This window comes from Corvus brachyrhynchos, unplaced genomic scaffold (genome assembly GCF_000691975.1).
Source record: "Corvus brachyrhynchos isolate BGI_N302 unplaced genomic scaffold, ASM69197v1 scaffold28, whole genome shotgun sequence".
Lineage (NCBI taxonomy): Eukaryota > Metazoa > Chordata > Aves > Passeriformes > Corvidae > Corvus > Corvus brachyrhynchos.
The window spans coordinates 3446100-3466021 of NW_008246058.1; the positions used below are offsets into that span (position 1 = coordinate 3446100).

At 43.0% G+C, this 19922-nt stretch overlaps 1 long non-coding RNA gene across 2 annotated transcripts in view; it reads left to right on the plus strand.

Moving 5' to 3' along the window:
• The window catches only part of LOC108449598, a 32502-nt gene that overhangs the window by 3780 nt on the left and 8800 nt on the right, over nt 1–19922 (plus strand). Inside the window, exons 2-3 of one of the 2 annotated variants that reach the window (XR_001865825.1) lie at nt 10542–10619; nt 10746–11620. The exons of the other annotated variant lie outside the window; for it this stretch is intronic. This is a non-coding gene — a long non-coding RNA (uncharacterized LOC108449598). Of the gene's footprint in view, nt 1–10541; nt 10620–10745; nt 11621–19922 lie in introns of those variants that run through there. 2 annotated transcript variants of the gene reach the window in all.

Consider the following 19922-nt stretch of genomic DNA (forward strand, 5'->3'; position numbering starts at 1 on the left):
GTGGTTACTCATGAATAAAGAGCTGCAGAAAGTAATTACAGTAAATAAATGCTGATTACAGTGTCAGACTGAAGCGGTGAATTGTGAGGGTGACAGTTAACTCTCTGATTCATCTGCATTATTTTTGGTTTGTGAATATTTTAAAAAATCCATAGCTCATCAGTAGGAATCTGTGAGTCAGGACCCAAGGCTTTTCCACAGAACATGATACAGTGAAGAAGTTACAGGCAGAGATCAATGAGTGAAACTCAGGGGACTTGTGTAGTCCCATGGAGAACCTGGGAGGCTACTGCTGGATGGGGGGGTCCGTGCCACCGGTGTGCAGTGCTGCAAACCTACAGCCTGTTATTAGAAATAAGTCTGCAGTTGGAGTTCAAGAATTTTTTAACAATATGTAACTTCTCCTTTGGGGTCATGTGAAAGACAATATGAGCATAAGCACCTAGGAGCTGTCCTTGAGGAACAGCCTGCTTGAGAAACTTAGTTTGTAGATGCTTTTACCGAAATCCCCCTCTGCCTTCCCCATACAAATCAGGATTTCAGCCTTCCTGTATTGACTTCAGCTGCTAAACGTGTGTTAGTCTTACAAGAGCACCATGAAGAGTTTAGCAAATATCACAAATTAAATGCTCAGTTTTATGCCAAAAATTAATATCTCCATAAATGAAGAAATGATCCCAGATTGACTGGAAATAAATAAAACCAGCAAATAGTAAACCAGCAAATAGTGTCCAACAGCAAATAGTAGAACAAAAACATATCTTGTCAGCTTTGTGCAGCAGCCAAGATATTCTTGAAAAAAAGAAGAGTAGAAAACAATAGATGATTACACTGTTTATTCTTTTACCATAACAGGTGCACATGAGGAAGGGGTACAAAGAAAATGCTTTTTACAAACCCACTACCTGCAACATCAAATCAACCAATGTTGTTAAGAAAAAGAATGGACTTGAATGTTTGAAAGGCAGCAAATGTCTGAGTGTGAAAAGGACAGAGATAGCTGGTCTGTTTTCAGAATCTCTGAGGCAACAGTGATTTTAGAATTGGATATTTCTTTTGATTTGTAACTGTTCTGTCTCAGATGAGTCATATCATGGTTATCCATTCTCTTTGCTGTGTTTTATGGTGGTAGCATGTTCCTTAACTCTGAGACTCAGATTTACTGAATGATCTACAAGTAATGCCTCCTAAATCTGGAAGAGGATGAGCAAAACCTGTCCAGTAGAGATTGGAAAAATAATTGAATTTTACCAAGTTGAAACGAGCTTTTCTGGAGCAGAACTTTGGCCTGTATTGAGCTAACTCTGATTTCTTTGAACTCAGTAGGAATACAAAGCCTGTGTAGGGCACTTTTAAGAGTCTCAATGAGTTTATTTTCATAGTATCCTGAGAATACTGCTGTAGTCAGATGCCTCTGGCCTGAATTCATGTTTTCTCAAATGCTTTTATGTGGCTCAAGGTAAGGTGTCTGACATTGTCTGTTGAAGAGGAGGTGTGAGTTGGCAGATGCTGTTTCTTTGCAGACTGTGGTGCCAGAGGCCTTGGGGTGGGGAACAGCTCACCCTAGCAGAGAGCAAGGGAAAAAGCTGCCATCAGCAGAAAGCTTTAAGCAACAAAAGTATTTCAGAGTTGTTAGATGTCCTGTGGCATTCACCCAGCCATTAATCAGTACCACAGAAATGCACACACCTACTTATGTGCTTGTTGGCAAAGCTGAATTTGCTTAATATGATTCAGCCTCTTCTTAGGGCATAGAAATCACTTTGCAACTTAGTTCTATAAATACTGTACTCATACAGAAACTGTCCCCATGTTTTACTGCCTACACCTCACTCACATGTATAGCTCTATCCTCTACTTTCTGCTCCCTATAAACAGTTCCATAGGATCCCAAAAGGTAGATTCAACACATCACTGGAAACCCTCTCACTGACTGCAGTGTGTTTTGATGTGGGTTGTAGGTGAGTGATAGAGAAGATACAAAGTCAGGTTGTTAGAAAAAAACCCCAGGATTTCTTGTTGTATCTTTGCTACTGTGCAGTTGTATGGGATTTGTTTCAAGTCAGCAGTGAAAACACCAGTTTTCAGAACAGTTTCAGGGAAGAGTGATCTTCCACAGCTGACCTGTTACTTCTTGTTTCAGAACAGTAAAGTAACCAGATTCCGCAAAGGACACTTGCATATAAATGCTAATTTACCACAGGTCTGCTAGTGATCTCTCAAAAATGAAATACATGCAGTGTCTGCCTCTACTGAGAGGGGAAAGATATGTCTGATATTTGCAGTAAATCAATAATCTTCTTTCTGTCTCTCTATACTTTTGTTTATTCAACTGTAAAACAGAATTTAAAAATTCTTGCCCAGCGAGCCTATTTTAAACACTAATATCTGCAGAAATGTGTTCTGAACTCTGAACAGGAAGTATTTCTTATGCTAAGTGAAGAGGAACACTGAATTTCAACTTCAGGTTTCATTTTTTTCATCAATTCACCACAGCAGCAAAATTTGACAGTCTTACATAAACAAATTTTCTTTTTGGATTTAAATAATGAAAATAATGGCTAAAGGAACCAATAAACAATTACTACACTGTTTCCTTGCACTATATAGAAAATTTTGAGTAAAATTGTGATGGAATAAATTTCTTTGCTAATGGCAAGGTATTAATAAGGAATACACATTTTTAATGAGGAACTCAGTGGAGATGATAGGCATGTTGTTCCTCTGTGCAGAGCACCAGAGCTGCCATGGCTGATGTTGGCTTCAGAGCTGGCTGCTGTGTGTTGTGCTGATGTGCCACCTGTAATTTTGTGTATATTGTGATTACTGCATGTCTGTATCTGAGCAAGTTTTCTAGACCCACTTTACAGTCCATGGGGGAAAACTGACAGTCTCAGAATTTTCTTCATGTCATTCTATAGTTTTAGAATTAAACTACATTTAGAAATACTTAGAACGAAACATATTTAGAATATGTTGTTTGGACAAAGGTGCCTGTTTCCTTCCATTTAACATAAAGACAGTCCATGCTAACCAGCTAAGAAAGAGAGATAGAACACTCAGTGAAGTGAGTCTCCTGTTGTGCTGATTTTGGCTGGGATGGAGTTAATTTTCTCCACAGCAGCTGTATCAGGCTGTGTTTTGGATTTGTGCTGGAAACAGTTGATGAAGCACTGATGTTTCCATTATTCCTGAGCACTGCTGACACAGAGTCAAGGCCTTTTCTGCTCCTCACCCCACCAGTGAGGCGGCTGGGGGTGCACAAAGAGTTGGGAGGGGACACAGCCAGAACAGCTGACCTTAGCACTGGTGGCCCCTTTCTGCCATTCAGCTCCAGACAGGGCATGGGCTCCTGGGCCTGGTGCCACATATGGAGGCCAATATGGATTTGGTAAACTGAGATGAAAGAAAATTGTATACTAAAGGCTTGCCCTCCATTCTCACCATGGATTCATGGATGGGGGATTCAGTAGTTAGCAAAGACAGAAAGTTGTGAAGTCCACTGCCAATAAGTTATTCAGAAAGGGCATATGCTTCCTTGAAACATACATTTTAAAATACTACCTGGAATAGTTTACTTTTTTCCCAATCATTTACCTACAAGATAAATATTCATGATGATTTCATTGCATGTCATTGATAATGTCACTTGCTGATGTGGGCTACATTATCAGTCTTGGGAAACTTATTTTCCATTAGGAAGAGTAAATAGATCAAATCATGATTAGGTTAAAAATGTTGCTGGTTTAAGGCCTTTCTTGTCAGTTTAATGTCATTCCTTTGAGACCTTTGCAAATCAAAATATTGATACCATGATCTGAATAGTCAGAGTATTTTTTCTGACTGGCATGTACACTTTTGCTCTTCTGACATCTCTTATTCTCTTGATTCTCTACATTAATTAATCCTGTCTGTCAAAAACTCCCCACAAATCTCTTGGTGTGGTCTATGTCCAAAGCCATGTATTTCCTTGTAATGTTGGGGCAGTTATGATGGTGAGAGCTCAGACAGGCGGCTGCACTCTGCTCCTTCCGGCTCTCTCGGGAATCTTGAGGAGGACTCTTCAGTGGCGTGTGTTGCCTCTGCAGATCTCAGCCTTCAAACGAAAGTTTACAACATGCTGAGGAGTATTTCTAACAGCTGTAACTTTTGTTCTCTGACACCCAACAGATGTCAGCACATTTTAATGCTTTGCTGTCAAAGAACTATCGATCTCACTATGGCATGCTTAGAAATGTGCTTTCTTTATCCAGTGTAAAGAAACCGGTTCTTTAATGCAGTTTCCCATATTCAAATGCATTCTTTTAAATTCTGTCCATTTTACCAAGTAGTCCAGATCACTTTGCAAAGTAAGACATTCTCTTGCTTGCTTGCTAGTTGCCTGATCTTGTTATCTGCTGCATATTTTACCAGCAAAACGCATGTGTCGCAGTCAAAGCATTTATTTAATGCTGGCTCAGAGTCTGATCTGCAGGAGCCTGCAACAAACAAGTCCCCTTTGGCACTGTTGATGCCTGGGCACACTTGAAGACCTATATGTGACCCAGCCTTGAATGTATCTAATCATTCATAATCACAGAATCATAGAACGTGCTGAGTTGGAAGGGACTCACCAGGATCATCGAGTCCAACTCCAGGCCCTGCACAGGACACCCCAAGAATCACACCATGTGCCTCCAAGCATTGTCCCAACGCTTCTTGAACCCAGACAGGCTTGGTGCTGTGACCACTTCCCTTTGGCAAGCCAAAGCCCAGAGTGGGCTCCACATGAGGCACAGGGTGTACACCTCTGTCAGGCAGGTTGATTGATGAACACACTTGTTGTGGTTTAACCCCAGCCAGCAACTCAGCCCCACACAGCTGCTCACTCACTCTCCCAGTGAGGTGAGGGAGAGACCAAGAGCAATAAAAATGAGAAAACTTGTGGGTTCAGGTAAGGACAGTTTAACAGGTAAAGCAAAATCCGCATGCTCAAGCAAAGCAAACCAAGGAATTCATTCGCCACATCCTATGGGCAGTCAGGTGTTCAGCCATCCCCTGCAAAGCAGGGCTCCATCACGCGTAACTGTGACTTGAGAAGACAAATGCCATCTCTCCAAACATCCCCCCACCTTCTTCTTTCTTCATCAGCTTTATGAGCTGAGCACGATGTCATATGGTGTGGGATGTCCCTTGGGTCAGTTGGGGTCAGCTGTCCTTGGTGTGTCCCCTTCCAGCTCCTTGTGTACCCTTGGCCTCCTCGCTGGTGGGGTGAGGAGCAGAAAAGGCCTTGACCCTGTGTCAGCACTGCTCAGGAGAAACAAAACATTCCTGTATTACCACACTGTTTCCAGCACAAATCCAAAACACAGCCCCATACAGCTACTATGAAGAAAATTAACACTATATCAGCCAAAACCAGCACAATATTGCATAACACTCAAGTGGCTCAGGAATATGTAAGAATACAGTGTATAGATCTGTAATCTTGTTGGGAAAATGCCCAAGCCTTCCTTTTTCACAAGCCTTTGCTGAATTACAGAGTCAGATCTGCTGATCTAGACCCTAAATTAAATGGTTGTTTTACTGATCTGAGATAACCTTCCTACAATGTACAATACCTGGGGTCATCATGTTCTTTGGGAGCTTCAGCAGCGTTTCAGCCCCATGGTGCTTCCCCTAGTTTCCTTAGAGATGTTGAAACATCTCTGCTTCCTCCCTCCAGGGGTCTTGTCTGCAAATTTTAGCATGTGGCACCTCACCTCCTCTTCTGTTCTTCCTGTGGGTTGAACACCATGGTCACCAACATCATATGAATTAAATATATCCCTCTGCTTCAGTCCCAGTTTGGCACGGGCAAGACAAAGCCCAGAGTGGGCTCCACACGAGGCACAGGGTGTCTGCTCAAGCACCACAGTAGTGCCTGCACAGCAGCTCCCAGCCCAGACAGGCAGGGAGCCTTGCCCCGCCACAGCTTCTGTTGGGACAGTGTGCAGGAGTGGCACAGCACAGTCTGTACCTACTTGGTAGAAAACAGCACTAACGTGTACTATATATTTCACAGTGCCTTGGGAGCTGAAAAGCTAAACACTTACACAACAAGCTTGGCAACTGTCTGTCTAAACCTACACATCTAAACCTGATGAGAGCTGAAGATTTTCATATTAAAATATTGCCAAAATCAACGTGTTTTAGTGCAAAAACTTGCAGTATGGCTGTACGTAGGATTTTCTCTCTGGCTAAATGACTCTGTAGGCACAGCCCAAAGCAGCTCATGGTAAGGACACGGTTGGCCCTTTTGGCTGCCAGCTCATGCTCTTGGCTCAGTTCAGCTTCCATCAGCCCAAATGAATTTTAGAACTCATGGCTGTCTAAGTGGGCAGGTTAGTCAGAAAAGCTGTCCGAGTCAGCTGGTGTTTCTAGGATCACTCCTGGTGTCAGTGTGGGATAAGCACAAGGAAAGTGGTGGCTCCTCTGCCACAGAGTGCCACATGTGAGCCATCAGCAGAGCCAGGACATTGTCCCCAGCAGTGACAGGAGCTGGTGCCACACAGGCAGGGCAGCAGACACTGACTGGTGCAGGCTGGTGCTTAGGCTGGCTCTGGCATTTGTGCAACACATGGACTGAGAACTGAGACCTTCTCATTTCAAGGCTGTTTCATCCAGGTTTCATGGAAAAGTTGCTGTATGAAGTGCTCAGTCATCTGGCACTGCTACAGATCAAACTTGAGTTATGATCTGAAATCGAAGGCAACAAGATCACAGGGGATGGTATTCAAGATTTTCCTTTATTGCTTCTGTCCCTTGTCTCTCTCAGGGAATCACATAGGAAAAGGTAAAAAAGCATGAATTTTGCAAGGTGCCTCTTTGGAAATGTTTTGGCAATATTTTGATATACTTGCAAACTAAGTTATAGTGAGGTTTTGTCCATTCATTTCTCCTAGATAAATATCTCAGAAATCGGAGGCACTTTTCAGATTCAGCAGTACCAAGGGAGACAGCAAAGATGATGGGTCAGATTTGGGTCTGCTTTTTAGTGCAGGTCTACTTGTTTTCCTGGTACAGAAGAGGGACTTCAGCTAACAGCCATGACTTCAGAGAAATCAGGGCAAATATTTCAGGGGAGGTTCCAAGATGCTGCCTACTTGGTACCTAACCTAGAAAACATCCTTTTAAGCAAAAAGATTAAACTCAGAAAAGGAATTTTTGTGGTCTGAGCTGTACCACAGGCTGCTGCCTGTACCTGAGCACAGAGTCTAACTCCCTGCATGTTAACCTTCTCTGTGCTTTGGAAAATGGAAATGTGCCACTGGAAAATTTCTCCTGGAAAAGGAGATGATGGGTGTCCTGTGCTGCCATAAAGTTTCTGCATACTGGAATGAGTTTCCTTTAATATGATTACATATTTGAGGTGTGAAGGACACCAATAACTCTCTCTAATTTGATGGGAGTTGTAAGCACTCAGTCCATTAAATATGGAGAATGGTGTGTAGAGGTGGGTAAACACACATCATCTCATAAATACAAGAGAAAGCTGCAGTGCTTTTTCCTCCTAGTCTGACACACACATAAAATCCTATACACATATTTTTCAGCAGCATTTCACTTTTTATAAGGCAACCACATTACCGGAAAATTAAAATTAGCCATAGAGAGACAGATCCTGCAAATTCTTTGGAGTGGAGGGAGAGAAAACGGACAGAGTTTTATCAGGAAATTAAAATCAGGCTGGCTTTATTGCTTCATCAGGTGTTATTTATTGCAATGGGCTTGTTTTAACTCCAGCACTCATTTAAAGAAAAGCCTCAAACCAGCCATCTGATCTGAATGAACAAACTTGACTTCCCAATGCAAAGCCATTCACAGAGTGTGCAGCAGTTTGCTCAGTAGCTCAGTTTGTGCCACAGAATGAATGGGAAGGTTTTGCCAAGCAGTTTACTAGTCTTTTGCCTTTATTACAAGCAGAGGTACTGACAAGAATGAAGCTGTATCCATGAATCTCCATCCTGCTCCTTCTTTCCTGAGGTGGCTGTGGAGACACTGTCCCCAGGAGGTTGCTCTGTGTGTGCAACTGCAAGAGGACCAAGACTGTACCAGTTTGTGCCTGTCTACTGGCCCCATTTTCTTCACTTTCCAGCTGAGCACTGAGCCTTGTTGATTCTCCCCACTTTTCCTTTGGTAAAACATGTGGGATAGCCCTAAATACAAAACCTGAACCCAATTTTTTACCAAGCTTGAAAGCAGTTCACCCATAAAATTATTGCTTCTACAGTCAGGTTTGATTATTATTAATCAGCTGCTAATCAAAAAATAACATGTTATATAAACAAACTGCTACCACCCCCAGCCTCAAAATTTATTTTTTGAAAGATATTTTTGCATGGAGTTAAAATACTCCTGTTGATAGATCTTCACTCTGCCTCCTCTACACTTCACAGATAACAGTGGAGTTATATTTAGTGACAGAGTCTGGTGGTAGTGAGGAAGTATTTCCTGAGGAGGCTGTTACTGGTGTGTGTTTAGGTTAGAGCTGCAGACGCAATCCTGCCCCACCAGCGTGGGGAGTGAGAGTCTCAGTGGCATGGGAATGCCATGACAGTGTGCACCTTTATTCTGCCTGCACCACTAAAGACAAACAGTGTCTGAACGACACTTGAATGGGAGAGAAGTCATCATGTTCCATGGGTGGGAGCACTGAAGTCAGGGCAAGAGGCACAAATTGTTGCTAATTCTGCCATTTTCTATAGGATCATATATAAATACTAAGCAGACAGTTAATTGCTATGAGCTTTTAGGAGCAAGGGAGCTTTTACATGGTTTTACAAACTGTCTAGCAGAGTGGGAGTATCAGCTTGGCAGGAAGCTATACAAGGTGAAGTCTTTATATTATAGCACAACTACAACGGACTAGAGAGAAAAGATGGGCAAGAACAGAGGCTCAGTGTTAATTCGGGGCTCTTATTCCTCCAAGCCAGCATGTGGTGGAAGGAGAATGGGGGAGTGAAATCCCCCTGAGGGCAAATAAGAAAATAGAAGATGAAAGTTGGAGCGAAGCGGTGATACAAAGGTCAGACAGGTCATTTCCATGGGAGCCATAGGGGGTTGTGAAGAGACAGTTCCCATCAAACTGATACAGTCTGTTCTCACAGTACCTTGCACTTCAGCTGCCCAAAGGCACCCTGAACCCAAACTGTTTGAACAGAACAGCTCAGCCTGGTTTCTCTGTGTAAACCATGAGAAGTCCTATTCAGTGGTTCAAGCATCAGATCTGGAGTTGAGACCTGGTCGCTTCACCTCTATTTATAACACCTCCTCACCCCTGCCCTTGCCTGTGCTGTACTCCACTGAGAGGGTGAAGTCACAGCTATTGCTGAAAGAACTGGTCTAGGCTAGAGCTTAGCTAAGTGAGCAAGTGGGTTTGAATTCTTCATCTATTTCCTTTATGCCTTGTGTCACTTAGGACTCATAACTCGAACATGCAGAGCAAGCAGACCAATGTTGCTGAAGCCAGAGGAGCATCATCCTGAGCGCCTGCTCAGGGCAAGGGGCTCCTCGCCGTGTGTTGTGTTGTCACCAGGAGAGGAGACAGTGCATTTGCAAAGCATTTTGACTCCTCCTAATAACGAGGTTATAAATAAGGCGGTGGAGTATCTTTCTTTTCATTTGTGCTTGATTAGGGCTGCTTCAGCTTCTAATGTACTTTGGAATGGTAGCAAAGCTTTACTATTAAACAGTCCAAGTCCCCTGCTGAATCTCTGGGTGAACTGAGGACTGGAGATACTGTGGCACCACACAGGTTGCTCTGGCTCCATGATGGGAAGAAACCCCTGTAGCAACAGCCCTGGACATAATGTTTCCTCTCCTGCCACAGATTTTTGTGGCCCTGGCAGTTGCTTAATGCCTGTGGCTGGATGAGGATAAAGGCACACATCTGTACTTGTTCCCTGATGCTGAGCCCAGCTGCTGCGGGGTGGCCCATGTCTTCCAGGCAAACTTCAGATGGTGTAGCCTGACCACATCCAGTCTGTGTGTTGACAACGGTGTCAGCTCCACGTGCAAGCCTGAGCCATGTCTGGGGATTATCAGAGACAGTGCTTGCCAGCACTATCGTGACAATTTAACAATATGGAAAATTGAGAACCTGTGCCAGGGAATGTTTCCTTTGGGCTTTCCAGGCTGAGGCACATCTTTACATCAGCAGAGGTAAAATTGCAAAGGTGCACACACATGTATATGCATAAATTATATACAAGGCATAGTTATGAGATTAAATATAGGAAACATTTTTTAGGTGCTTGGATTTATAGCAAAGATATTTAGGCCCTAATGGTCAAAGAAATGTCAGTGGGAATTCAGTATATCTCCGTATTTGCAGATCTAGGCCACAGTCCTTGTCCCAGAGGGGTTATAGTCCCACTAGATACTTCTCTGCTATCAAGAATGAAGGACCAGCATAAATGATGATGTGCATTTTCCTTTGATCCTTCCCCTGCTTGGGATTCTCTTCCTTTGATAAGCCAATCACTCTCACATGCTCCCCCCACTGTTCTTTTTTTTTCCAGACCACACAGAGGAAGCTCAGAGGTACTTGCAGTGATTTGAGTGGGCTGATTAGCCTTCACCAGCCCTCAGTGCCCCAGGTATGGAGCTGAAGGCCATAAATCTCATTCAAATTGCCATCTTAATGTGGTTTCTTGAGGCTCTTTAGGCTGGGGTTTGGATGGAGCTGCTCACTGAGTTCATTCATTTTTCTTACTCTGTTGCAGATTTCACCAGCTTACTGGTCTATATTTAGGTCAGCTTCATAAAGCCTGATTTCTGTTCTAGGGCTTCATAAAGTATCAATTCTGTTCTAGTCTTCATCTGGGAAAACGGTTGGAGGGGGCTGGATGACAAATGGATGAGACTACATGGATCTCCAAAGTGAGTGTTGGTCTGTGGCTCTTACTTAGTGCCTTATAACTATTTGCAAAGACTTGTGAATTGCAGTAAGCCGTGTGTGAGAGACAGAAATTGTTAAACATTGCTAAAATCATTGAAGGACTTTTGCCCACCATAGCAAACAGCAAAGACAGAGCTGAACATCTGTGAGCACCGAATCCCATCCCTCCCCAAATATGTCTAATAACTGGAATTTGGACTGTGACAGGAACTTTAGATAAGATAAAGGACATACTGCTGTCCAATCATCCCAGATCTAGGGAGGAGAATGAATCCACAAACAATACTGGAAGAGAGACTGGAATGCTGATGGTTCAAACATTCAGGGGGGAAGCTGCCAATGTGCAAAGGCGCAGAGGGTGAGCACAGCCCACCTCAGACTACAGCTGGTGTTGAACAAAATAACAAAAGAGGCAAACCTTGTGGGGCGAGAATTGTCTCCTTGTCCTTACTCCAGTGAACTCAGATGTGTTAACTCCCCTGCTGGGGAAGTACCAGAACACTCAGAAGTAGCCTGGAGGTGTTCATCTCTGCTGATGGGCCACCATGGGCCGTAATGGACTCAACTGCACTGATGCAAGAGGCAGCTGTGTCTTCTTAGAAGGTGTCAAAGACTTCCAATCCACAACATTACATCATCCAGTTGAAACTCCCCACCCCAGGGGAGGTATCTGGACATTCCCAGCTGAGCCTGGGTGAATATAAACCCAAGACAGTCTTTTTCACCATCTGATTGGTCCAGTCTGTAACTCCTGCTTTGACTAAGACTGTGACCATCACTTTGACCAATAAATGTCAAAATTGCAACAGCTGTGCCTCTTCACAAGGCCTATGTGTGGTGAGATTTTTCTATTTTTTTACTTTTCTTTCTTACACATTTTCTTAAGTGATATTTTTATGCTTTTATATTGTCATATTACTGTAGATAACAGCAACCAAAATGGCTACACGCCTGTTTCCTGTGCAACCAAATTGTTCTACAATAAACCCTACATATGTATAACTACAAAAAAATCCAATAAACCAATCATTCAGTGTTGTTTCACTCTAATCCACCCCAAATGAGTGGAATACTGAGGTGTATTGATAGTATGGGCTAAAAGTGTTTAAAATGGGGTGAGTGATCCAAGGCTGGCTGTAGGGGGTGAACTCTCCTTTAAAGGTGGCACAGTGGGGGCTTGGCTGCTGGTGGGGAAGAGCAGAAAGGGAAGAAAAGCAGATAGAGTTTAATGGCAAATGGTTTTCTGCTTTGTTAATCATGAAACAAGGATTTAAAAAGGAAGTCTGGGTAGCTGTGAGGTCAGACCTGGCAGCAGTATGCACAACCTCTGCCATAAGAGTGACAAGGAGGAAGCTGGAGTTGGGTGAAGAAGGAGAAAAGGAAGGCAAAGCAGGCAAAGAAGAAAAGAGGTGTGAAGGCTGAGTGGGAGAAAGGGAGAACAATTAAATGATCATAAAGCCTGATCTACATTTGTATTGTAGAATCTGTTTTTACAGATTCTCAGAAGAGAGAAAAGTCTGTTCAGAAACAGCTTTATCTGTCACTTTGCAAAGCTAATCTCTTTTTTCACACTAGTAGGGAAAAGCCATAAAACAGCACTTTGCAGAAGTGAACTGAGTTCCCATGATCAGCTAGACTCTAAACCCATCCTCATCAGGCTCTTTTTCTGTACTAGGGACCTCATTCATGTCAGTTTTTGAATCAAGCAAAGTGTAGCCCTTCAGTGAATTGGAAGGGATGAAAAATTAGAGGTCAGAACAATCTTATTATAAATGAGGAAGGAGACTTACCTTTTCTCTGGATCCATAATCTGATTTTTCCATTGTAGCTTTTCTCCATACATTAAATGTCCAAGAAAAAGAATTTAGTTTAATGGTTAGATAATAATTTTCCAGATAGTTTCTATTAAATTTGAAAATTACAAATATCTCAGTTAAATTTTAAAAAAACATGCTGTTCCTAATAAATTTCAGCAGACATCTGCCAATGAGGCAAATCTTACGTAAGGCAAGTGCTTGAGTTGCAGGAATATTGAAAAATAGAGGAAAAGTCTACATGTGCATCACTATGCACACACATAAATAGCAACAGATGTTAATATGTAGGCAACCATCCTTTGGGGTGTTTGCCAATTAAACCAGCTCCAAAGCTGCCTATATTCCCATCACGCTGAGAAGGGATTCAGCTTGCAGCAAAGATTTCAAAGTGTCACTTAATTGTGTAGTGTAGTCAGGGCCAGTCAGACTTCACAAAGCCCCATGGTGTGGGAAAGGTAAGTCATGAACCTGAATGGGTGAGAAGGAGATGTGAACTTTCCCCCCATGTACAACAAATTGTGGTGTGTCTGCAACTGGTATTTGGGAGGAAGCTTCATTTTTATCATGATTTAAAAATCCTAGTACAAACCCCAAGCAAGGATTACATTTCCTTTCAGCAGCACTAATTTGCCATTCTATGAGTCCCAGCAGGTGTTTTGCCATTGCAGTTTTTGTGTGTTTTAGAGTTTGTATTTTTCTGACTCCCATTTTAATTTTTTTTCTAGAGTTCCCCCTCTGCAAGGCCATTTTCTTGCTCTTGGCTCTGCTGGGATGAAAGAGAGGTCAAGTGCAGGGGCCAGCTTTCCCATGCTGTGCCTGGTCCTTCCATCTGCAGCAGCCCCACTGGAGAGGGAATCCCCCTGACAGGAGCCTGGAGCTTGTGCAGGATCCCTGGGGAGTGCCTATGCTTTCCTTCCACACATTGCTACCTGCTTGTTAAATTCCCCAAGCTATAAAGCTGGCCAGGAAAACAAGCATGTTATTTGAAGCTAGAGCCCTGCTCTCATTTAGGAGCTGTGGTGATATTTTAGGAACTCAGGATGGCTGAGATGGTTTGCCTCTCTGAAATGTGAATGTTCAGGGCTTTGTTGCCTCGTTAAATAATAAAGTTACTGACTGTCAAGTGCATTGAAGACCTGGGATGAAAACTGTCTCCTCTTAAGCAATCTCTGATTTTAGTGTGATGGTGGTAGGCTGCCTACTAAGGCTCTCTTGAAACTGGTAACCCAGCTCCCTGTGAGGCCTGCTGTGACTCCAGACACGTGGTGTCTTAATTTTCAGAGAGCAGCAAGCAGATCAGTCAACAGCTTGCAGATCAGAGGACAATGCTGCAGCAAGAGGGAACTGGGACTTCAGTATATTGTCTAATAAAAACAAACCCAGCTAACTTGTTTTCTATACAGGACACAGCCTGGTTCTTAATGCTTTACTTATTCTGCAGCTGCATAGCAATGTGGGGTTTGAGTTTGCTTCTGAAGAGGAGCTGAGTGCTACAAGGTCAGGTCATGGCACAGAAGCACCTGCTGTGCCAGGGGAAGGCTACAGGAATTTAGAAGCATTTGGGTCTAAGACATCTTCTACTTTGTTAGAGTACAATTTCCTTTCCAAATCTATTTCCAGAAAGCAGAAGCTGTCGGTCACTGCCCCAAAAGCTTCCTGCGGGAGGTGGGAGTAATCTAAACAGAAGGGACACTCAAACAGAGCTGGGAGGACCAAAACAGGGTACTGGTTTCTCACACAGCAAAGCTGAAAGATCCCACCTTTGGATGTCAGTCTGTGCCTTTCCCCAGGTTCCCCCTCCTTCAGGTGTCTGTTCATGCTTCATCTGTCACCCCATGGCAGATGAAAGTAAAATGTTGCTGGTAAGATTTTCTCTCCACTGTTGCTGACAAGCAAGCTGTCCATTGCTTATCTTTAACACTGTGCTAGAGAGCCCTGCTCATCTGTGTGTACTGCTAAAGGTCTTGCAGCTGATATGGAAACGTCTAACGTGTCTGCATTCCCTGGACCTCGCATTACAGTGGGGACTGACATTTCCTTTAGAACTGAGGTCAAAAGCCATATAAAAATAAAAACCCTTTATCAGATGATATAAATGAACTTGCTCCATAGCTGGCCTGAACCTCCTTAGTATCCACAGCAATCAGGTCAGTAATATTTTCTAAGATAACAAGGTTCCAGAATAAAAGCTTCTCTGTTCCCAGAGCACTGTTGGAAAATAAAAGCATCCCTTTTTATCCATCCAAGATCCAGTGCTTTGTTCCTGCCCTGTGAGCAGTACTAGCATCTTCCCCACAGGTCAGTCCAGCTTTGAGATCCTGATGAGTGTTATACTACAGATTTGTTGGCACTAAGCATTGTTGGTGTTCCAGGCTCCCTTGTCTGATTTAGGTGGCAAAATCTGACCCAAGGATGTTGAGAAGTAACGCAACCGGGGGCTTGTCAGCACAAGCCCCGGCGTGCCCTCGGGCAGAGGGGACACAGCGTTGGCCTCCACAGTGTCCTCGCTGCACGGCTCAGTGGAATCGGCGTGGGATGGGTGCGTGCGCTGGCTCCTCCTCAGAGGAAGCACATTGTCGGGCAGCCGATGATCAGGCTCGCGTTAGTCCGGAGGCAAAGAAGGCGGGAGGGGCTCCTGCTGTGAGTTCCAACAGGTTTATTTGCAGGAGGGACCAGGAACCAGCAAAAAGCGCCGAGGAGACGCGGGCTAGCCCCCTTTATGGGGGGGTAGAGTAAGGCAGGGAAAGGGAAAACAACCAATGGGGTACAAGCAGAGGGGAGGATACAATTTTTCAGAACAGATGGGGAAAACAGGGAGGCAGGAGTCGTAACAGGGAACCAATTAATAACTACAAAAGGGAGAACTTTCTGGAACAGGGGGAGGTAATTTAGGATTGGGAGGCACCCAGGGGGAGGTAACCTAGACCGCAGTGATCTCTTCTGGTGACTGACATTCGATGGTTTCAGCCTGAGAGCAGGCTGAGCCACCCCAACAGAGAACATCTGGAGGAACTCAGGACAAAAGCTGGATGGAACAGCCTTGTCCCAGAAGTGGCCTGCCTGCCTAAGACTCTTCTCTCAAAACTTTCTCAGTGTACTGTTATCTATTGTCATCATTGTCACCACAGTTATTAATAATTTGAACCACTGTACTGCTTTGAGTATATGTCTATTCTAGGAAGAGGATCTCCCTGAAGTAGAGTGCATCTATGTGTAGCAAGAGATGGTCCATGCAATGGAGAGCTCACAACATAAATATGTGAGATTGGAGGCTGGGACAAAGCAGGTGGCAGATCCTCCACTCAAGGCTCCTCTCCCTGTATTAAGCTCTACCCTACTTATGAAACCCAGAAAGATCTTTGGCAACCATATGCTGTTAGTAGGAAAGCTCAATTGTTCTTAAATCCTTACAGGATGTGGCTTAGCAGGTAGGAGTGTACATCCATCTCCAGCTATTTAGGAGTTAGCCATCTCCTCTAAACTAGTTTTCCATGGTATAACTTTGAGAAAGAGATAGGAACATATTGACTGCATTCTTTGGCTACTCTCTTCAAAGTGTAATGAGTGCTTCCTTTGGGAGTGCCCACCTGCTAACAGAAGGTGCTTAGGTAGGTCTCTCAGACTAGAATTTAACATCCATGTGATCAGATTAATTGAGATTATAAACAAACTTGTGGAATAAGTGACAGAAGAAAATGCTGAGCTGTTGATAAGCAAATAACTGCTGAGAAGTTTCAGGAACTCCAGCTGTATCGTTTTAGGATGTCATTAGATTAGTAAAGAGCACCTCAACTACATGCTATGGAAAAAGGGGTGTTTCTTCCCATGTCTTTATGGAGGTTGCAGATCTCACCTAGCAGCAGATGTAGCTGGAGTTTTTGGACCTCTTCCTCAGGACAAAGCCTGAAGGTTTAAGCTACCTGAAGCCCCACTGATGAGTGGTGGGTGCTGGTGGCAACAGAGAACATTAAAAGCCTCAAAGAAAAAAGATTAGAAAATCTGTAGAAAGGGGCAAGAGCAAATATTAAAATAATCTCAACACTTTAATCCCCATCCCATTTTAATCTAGGACTGTGCTCTGTTAGCATAAAAATACCAATTACATTTATTTTGTTAAGGCTTTGGTGAGTAGACTGACCCCTAGACTGATGCAGTTATCAAGTATACTTCTGTTCTACACAGAGGTGAACAGATGGCTTTTTTTGTGTGTGACTGTTTAAGAAAACCCATTTCTGCAAACAGGGGATGTCAGGCAAGTTAGTGGAACAAACTTCTCCTTCTGTAACAAATTAATTGTCTAGCAAAACAGAGCTTAGTGTCAGGTTAGTTTCCACTCAGCTCAGGTAAATTAATTAACTTTCCAGTGTGTTACTGGAAAACGGAAGGATATGCTGGTGTTTCTGGATGTGTATGACATCAGAACACACATTGCAAGTGGGACCAGGAGCCTTTTCCTCCTTGCTGATATCAACATAACCCCTGTCATAGCTCAGTCTGGCTTGGATGGCAATGAATCAATGATGGATACTTTAAAAAGACAGCTGTGAAATCCCATTGAAGAGTAAAATATTTGGGGCTAGGAAAAGCCATTAATGACCATCTCAACCCTCAGTAAGGCAGAGGGAAAGATTTTCAATTGGTTAGGTTCAGATGCATTGTATTGTATCTGATTATACTGGTAAAACAATGAAATATCTTTTTATTGCTGACTGCTAATAAAAATATTTTTGTATTAAAACATTAAATCTCATTAACTAGAATTAGAAATACATATATCTATGTATTTTAAATGGATATGTGCTGCTGAATATGAGCAAAAATATTGTGATTACTCCCATTTGGCTGCAGACATGTTTGATGAAGACTCTGTCTAAGCTTTGGAGAGAAACAGGGACTTCAAGGGCTCATCAGACTAATTTTAGGCATTTGCATTATGATGAGATGGCCAAAACCTTAAAGACTCTATAGCTCTGTGCTGATTGAAATGAAGAGGTAATGATTAACACAGAGGTAAATGTCTGCATTGAAGGCATCCATATTTCCTAAATAAATCTGACTGTATTTTTACTGAAAAACTTTTAGTATTAAAAAAAAAAAAAAAAAAAAGGCATTCCTTAGAAAAACCCGCAAGAGTTTGTAAATTGGCCAGGGGAAATAAAATTTTTATATTAAAAAAAAAAAAAAAAAAAAAAGGCATTCCTTAGAAAAACCTGCAAGAGTTTGTAAATTGGCCAGGTGAAATTCCCAGGCTCCTTTGTCATGCACCAGAAATTACAATGGGAAAAAACTCAACTTTGAGTGCTCTGTGCTCCTGGGATTTTACTAAATAAGGGCATGCAACTGCCAAGTGAAGACTTACATGCAAGCTGCATTTGAACTACACTTCATAGAGATTAACATTTTATTGAGTTAATCAGAATCTATATAAATTTAGGTTGCTTTTTCTCAGATGTGGAAGGGATGGTAAGCAGAGTGAAGGCAGCAGAGGCTGTGAATAATGATAAATATACATGACATGTCTTTGTTATAGTAAATAGTATTATTTCTGCCAAAATCAGTGCTCTGTTTTAACTTGAATATTCAGCCAGTCCTATTATTATACTGCACAAATTATGTGACTTAAAACTTTTCATCTGATGCCTGTCTTAAAGGCCAGGAAAATTCAGTGAGAGAATGGCATGAACTACAAGCATAACAGTTTTTCCTCTGACTCAAGATAGCCGTGTATCAGCAGTGTTCCCAAATCAGCTTATTAATCTTCAGCGTGCAAAGATATTTTTTAGAAAAAGTTGAAGAGAAAAAGAAAGAGAAATCAAAATTGAAGAGTTGGTGAGATGCTGAAATGCAACATTTGCAAGATACTATTTAGAAAATTTCACATGCAGAAGGAATTTTGAGAAAAGAGAGCTTTTTCCAGTGCTACTTTCTCAGAGCAGAATTACCTCTTTGTGAAGTTTTCAGTCTCATCTGCAGTGCTGAGGTTTTGTTCTCCCCTCCACCAGGGCTTCAGGAGCTCATGGGGTTCATTACACAGCAGGAAGTCAGGAGTATCTTCTGTCCTGCTACAAGTCAAGTGGGCTGACCACAGAGGAGCTGGTGTAGTGACATCTGGAAAGAGATACTCAAACCTGACATGAATACTACCTACAGGTAGTGAGTATAAACTTACCTGAGTCTTCTGGGGGGAGCCTCAAGAGGTGTCCCATGGACCTCAGAGCCAGGGAAGGAGGAGACTGGGGCATGGCTTGCCTTGGACTCCACTGCTCAGTGTGGAGCTGGCTCTCAAGAACATGGGCCTCTTTCACCCTGTTGTTCTCTGTCCTTCCCTCACCCTGGGCTGGGTGTGGTGTGTGGGCAGCATCCCTGCAGGAACACCTGATAGATCCATCCCAGCTGGGGTCATAATCCTGCTCTGCAGATCAAGGATGCTTTTCCTCATCTCCTCCTGCTGCACAGGAAGGGTAATGATGCCAAGTAACTTATAAAACTTCATATCCAACATATTTTGGCTTCTTTCTGCATTCATAGAGAGCCAAGTGTGTCTGACCATTTTCTCTGTTTGTAGGCAGGGCATGGAAACAAAATCAGGGACATGTGTAGCTGTGCAGCTTAGATTGCAGAATAAACCAGCAAGCACTGGCACACAGAGCTACATATGGCAAAGGTACACAGCCCCACACAGCAAAGTCTGTATGATATAATGATGCCGAGTCCTATAGCTCCCTCTGGAAGCTTTGGGTATGTCTTTCTGGGCACCCAGGAGTGCTTGACCTCATGTGCTTCTCCTTTGTGCCTTTTTCTTCTACTTTCTGCTGATGATAAATTGCTGTCTGACATAGAGAAATAACTGGGCCAAAGTACACTCAGGCAGGAAGGAGAAAAGGAAAATGTGTGTTATATTTATGTACATTTTATAGCTGCCACAGAAGCACAAGCTTTGATGTGCAGTATTTTCAGGAGCTCAAACCCTAGTACTAATTGTGACGTGAGTGGTATTTACCATGTATAGGTTTTCCTTAAGGGGGATAATGTGAAGTCATCACTGCTATCCAGACTGGCATTTTCGGAGAAGGGCACCCTCTGTCCCACAAAATCCCTTGTGCCTTGTGTACCCCCTCCCTTGTGCTGGTGGCAGCAGCTCAGCTATGTACCAAAGGTTAGCTGCTGAGTCACTGGAACCAAAG